Below are 5,056 nucleotides of genomic sequence, written 5' to 3' on the forward strand. Positions count from 1 at the left end.
CCAACCCCACCCACCAAACCACAGAGACTCTGGAGCAGCATCCCCTCATGTGTAACCATTTCTCCACTACATCTGTGACCACTGGACCCTGGCCCATACTGCCCCTGGAGAGCATCTGTGACCACTGAACCTTGACTCACACTGCCCCTGGAAAGAACCTCAGCCCAGCCTAAACCTGGAGGAGCCCCAGAACTGTGTCAGAATCCACTAGAGGCACAGACCCGCCTGCACCTGGAAGAAAAGCAATCACCTAAGCCACAGACCCCACCTTCACCAATTGGAGGACAAGGGACCTCCTGAAGCACAAGCCCCACCTGCACCCACTGGAGGAAGAGATGGGCAGACAGCAGTGTGAGAACACATCCAACAACATAAAGACCAATATGGCACCACCAGAACCTAGTGGTCCTATAAAAAAAGGACCTGAACATCCTAACACAGAAGAAGTAGAAGAAAACAATCTTAAATATAACTTTTTAAAGATGATAGAGATGCTTAAAGAGGAAATGAAAAATTCTCTTAAAGCAATGGAGGAAAAGACAAACAAAAAATTGGAGGAAATCAATAAACCTCTTAAAGAACCCCCCCAAAAAAAACATTAAACAGTGAAGCAAGCAGATCAAACAGTTCAAGATTTGAAAACAAATAGAGGCAACAAAGAAAACACAAACCGAGGGAATTCTGGAAATGAAAAATCTGGGTAAACAAACAGGAACTACAGATGCAAGCATAACCAACAGAATATAGGAGATGGAAGAGAGAATCTCAGGTGTTGAAGATATGATAGAGGAAATAGATTAATTAGTCAAAGAAATTGTTAAATCCAACAAATCCTTAACACAAAACATCCAGAAAATCTTGGACACCATTAAAAGATCAAACCTAAGAAAAATAGGGATAGAAAAATGAGAACACCAGCTTAAAGGCACAGAAAATATATTCAACAAAATCATAGAAGAAAAGTCTCCCAACCTAAAGAAGTATATGCCTACAAAGGTACAAGAAGCTTACAGAACACCAGAAAAAAAGACCCCTTGCCATATAATAATCAACATTAAACATATAGAATAAAGAAAGAATATTAAGAGCTACAAAAGAAAAGGACCAAGTAACATATTAAAGGTGGACCTAACAGAATTACACCTGACTTCTCAATAGAAACTCTGAAAGCCAGAAAGTCCTGGGCAGATGTGCTGCAGACACTGAGAGACCACAGATGCAAGCCTAGACTACTATACCCAGCAAAGCTTCTAGTCATCATAGATGAGAAAACAAGATATTCCATGACAAAACAAGATATAAACAATACCTATCCACAAATACAGATTTGCAGAAAGTACTAGAAGAAAAACTCCAACCCAAGGAAATGCATGAAAAAACAGGCAACAGATAACCTCAAACGTCACACCAGCAAACTCCAAAAAGGGGAAACACACAAACACTACCACTGAAAAATAACAAGTATAAACAATCACTGGTCATTAATATTTCTTAATATCAATGGACTCAATTCACCTATAAAAAGACACGGGTTAACAGAATGGATATGAAAACAGGATCCATCCTTCTGCTGCACACAAGAAACACACCTCAGTCTCAAAGACAGACATTACATCAGTGTAAAATGGACCTAAGAAACAAGTGGGTGTGGCTATCCTAATATCTAACAAAATAGACTTCAAACTAAAATCAATCAGAAGAGATGGAGAAGAACACTTTGTATTCATCACAGGGAAAATCCATCAAGATGAAATTTCAGTTCTGAACATCCATGCCCCAAATACAAGAGCACCCACATTTGTAAAATGAACATTACTAAAGCTTAAATCGCACAGCAGACCCCACACACTAACAGTAGGAGACTTCAGCACCCAACTCTTCCCAATTGACAGGTCAACCAGACAGAAGCTTAACAGAGAAATACGAGAACTAACAGATGTCATGACTCAAATAAACTTTATACAGACTATTTTACCCAAACACAAAAGAATATACTTTCTTCTCAGTATCTCATGGAACCTTCTCTAAAATTGACCAAATACTCGGTCACAAAGCAAGCCTCAACAGATACAAAAAATTGGAGTAACCCCCTGTATCTTATCGGATCAGCATGGTTTAAAGTTAGGATTCAACATCACTAATCACTAATCGCAGAAAGCCTACAAACTCATGGAAACTGAACAGTGCCCAACTGAATCCTTCTGGGTTAAGGAAGAAATAAAGAAAGAAATTAAAGACTTCCTAGAATTCAACAAAAATGAAGGCACGACTTACCTGAACCTATGGAACACCAAAATGAAAGCAGTGCTGAGAGGAAAATTCATAGCACTAAGTGTCCATATAGAGAAAACAGAGAGAGCTCATATTAGAGAATTAACAACACACCTGAAATCTCTAGAACAAAAAGAAGCAGACTCACCCAGAAGGAGTAGACAACAGGAAATGATCAAAATGAGGGCTGAAATAAATAAAATAGAAACAAAGAGAAAAATACAAAGAATCAATGAAACAAAGAGTTGATTCTTCAAGAATATCAACAAGATAGATAAACTCATATCTAAACTAACCAGAGAGTAGAGACAGAATATCCAAATTAACAAAGTCAGAAATGGAAAGGGGGACATAACAACAGACAAAGAGGAAATCCAAGGAACCATTAGGTCATACTGTGAAAACCTGTACTCCATAAAATTGAAAAATCTAAAGAAATGAACAATTTTCTGGATAGGTACCATATACCAAAACTAAATAATGACCATATAAACAATTTAAATAGATCTATAAACCCTAAGGAAATAGAAGCAGTCATCAGAAGTCTCTCAACCAAAAAAGCCCAGGGCCAAATGGTTTCAGTACAGAATTCTATCAGAATTTCAAAGAAGAGCTAATACTTATACTCCTCAAATTATTCCACACAATAGAAACAGAAGGAACATTGCCAAACTCTTTTTGTGAGGTTATAGTTACCCTGATACCCAAACCACACAAAGATTCAACTAAAAACAAGAACTACAATCCAATCTCCCTTATGAACATTGAAACAAAATACTCAATAAAATACTGGCACACCAAATGCAAGAACACATCAAAAAAAAATCCACCACGGTCAAGTAAGCTTCATTCCAGAGATGCAGGGATGGTTCAACAAACAAAAATCAGTCAATCTAACCCACCATAAAAATAAACTGAAAGAAAAAAACCACATGATCATCTCACTAGATACTGAAAAGGCCTTTGGCAAAATCCAACACGCCTTTATGATAAAGGTTTTGGAGAGATCATGGATACAAGAAACATATCTAAACATAATAAAAGCTATATACAGCAGGCCAACAACCAACATCAAATTAAATGTAGAGAAACTCGAAGTGATTCCACTAACATCAGGAACAAGACAAGGCTGTCCACTCTCTCCCTATCTATTCAGTTTAGTACTCAAAATTCTAGCTAGAACAATAAGACAACAAAAGGAGATCAAGGGGAACAATTTGTAAAGGAAGAAGTCAAATTTTTGCTATTTGTAGATGATATGATAGTATGATAAGTGACCTCAAAAATTATACTAGGAGACTCCTACAACTGATAGACATCTTCAGTAATGTGGCAGAATACACAATCAACTCAAAAAAAGTAAATCAGTTGCCTTCCCATATACAAATGATAAAAGGGCTGAGAAAAAAATCAGAGAAACATCACCTTTTACAATAGCCGCAAATAACATAAAATATCTTGGGTTAAAACTAACCAAAGAAGTAAATGACCTGTATGAAAAGAACCTTAAGTATCTGAAAAAAGAAAATGAAGATAATATCAGAAAATGGAGAGATCGCCTACCTCTTGGATAGGTAGGATAAACATAATAAAAATGACAATCTTACCAAAAGCAATCTACAGATTCAATGCAATTCCCATCAAAATCCTAACACGATTATTCACAGACCTTGAAAGAGCAATACTCAACTTCATATGGAAAACAAACAAACAAACAAACAAGAGGATAGCCAAAACAATCCTGTACAATAAAGGAACCTCTGGAGGCATTACCATCACTGTCTTCAAGCTCTACTATAGAGCTATGGTAATGAAAATAGCTTGGTGTTGACATAAAAACAAACAAGTGGACCAATGGAATCAAATTGATTCCATATTAATCCACACACCAATGAACTCCTAATTTTTAGCAAAGAAGCTAAACTTATACAATGGAAAAATAAAGCATCTTCAACAAATGCTGCTGGCATAACTGAATGTCAACCTGTAGAAGAATGCAAATAGATCCATATCTATCCCCATGCACAAAACTCAAGTCCAAATTTATAAAATACCACAGCATAAATCCAGTCACACTGAAGCTCATTGAAGAGAAAGTGGGAAGTAGCCTTGAATAGACTGGCACAGGAGACCACTTCCTAAATATAACCCCAGCAGCACAGACACTGAGAGAAACAATAAATGGGACCTCCTGAAAATGAAAAGCTTCTGTAAGGCAAATGACACAGACAATAAGACAAAACGGCAGCCTATAGAATGGGAAAAAAAATCTTCACTAACCCCACATCATACAGAGTACTGATCTCCAATATATATAAAGAATTCAAGAAACTAGACATCAAAATACAAACTAATTCAATCAAAAAATGCTGTGCAGATCTAAACAAAGAATTCTCAACAGAAGAATTGCAATTGGCCAAAAGACACTTAAGGAATTGTTCAACATCCTTAGCCATCAGGGAAATGCAAATCAAAACAACTGAGATTCCATCTAACACACATGTCAGAATGGCTAAGATCAAAAATAGCGCTGATAGCTTATGCTGGAGAAGATGCGGAATAAGGATTCCATTGCTGGTAGGAGTGCAAACTTATGCAGCCACTTTGGAAATCAGTATATACCCAACCCACCCCACCCCCAAGATCTCAATTTTCTCCCCGGCAATTTTGTCTACTTCCCATAGCCAAGAGGATAACTATATGATTTTCCTTGGGTTCACCTTCTTATTTAGCTTCTTTAGGTTCACCAGATATACACTCCGTGACCTTTATTTATGGCTAGAAA

The sequence above is a fragment of the Alexandromys fortis genome, unplaced genomic scaffold (genome assembly GCF_014885135.2).
Source record: "Alexandromys fortis isolate MF-2015 unplaced genomic scaffold, M_Fortis_MF-2015_v1.1 scaffold_348, whole genome shotgun sequence".
In the NCBI taxonomy this organism is placed as follows: domain Eukaryota; kingdom Metazoa; phylum Chordata; class Mammalia; order Rodentia; family Cricetidae; genus Alexandromys; species Alexandromys fortis.